Source organism: Mus pahari, chromosome 1, assembly GCF_900095145.1.
Source record: "Mus pahari chromosome 1, PAHARI_EIJ_v1.1, whole genome shotgun sequence".
In the NCBI taxonomy this organism is placed as follows: domain Eukaryota; kingdom Metazoa; phylum Chordata; class Mammalia; order Rodentia; family Muridae; genus Mus; species Mus pahari.
In genome coordinates this window covers 135167933-135168622 of record NC_034590.1, presented here as the reverse complement: position 1 = coordinate 135168622, position 690 = coordinate 135167933, and positions in this window count along the sequence as shown.

Here is a 690-nt window from a genome sequence, read left to right as displayed (position 1 = left end):
AGGGAGAGAGGGCATCCAAGCCCAACCAGACAGCTGCTGTGGAAGGTGGGAAAACAAGCTTGAGAGGTCAAACTGAAGGCAGTGAGCAGAGCTTTGACAGCTGAACAGGAGAGTTTCAGACCAGCAGCCCTCAGAAAGTGGGTCTGGACCAACCTCAGCTGGAAATTGATTAGAAATGTACAGAATCAGGAGTCCCACCCTAGAAGTGCTGGATCAGGGACTCAAGCATGAGTCTCTTTAGGGGATTAAAAATAAGCCTACCCTAGTCACAGAAATGCCCGCACAAGCTTACAAAGGGGATTAAGAAGCAACTAATTTGCTCTTAACTACTTGATATCAGGGAAGTGACCCCTCCCCAACCTTCCATTAGAATGGCTGTTTGCAGAAGAGTAATGCCCCCCCCTTCACTGGACCAGGGAATGCTGAACACCAAACATGCCAGACATTCTTCTGCCTAAAAGGAGGGGGGGGGTGTACTATTCCAGGGTTAGCAACACTAGGTCATTAGTTCTGAATGCTCTGAGAATTAAAACTTATCCCACGCCACCATATCCAAAATTTCCTCTAGAAAGCCCTAAGAGAATTCCATTCCTTTCCATTCTAAAGAAAGGTGGTTAAAATTAGGGTCCCTCTCTCTCTCACACACACACAAACACACACACACACACACACACACACACACACACACAC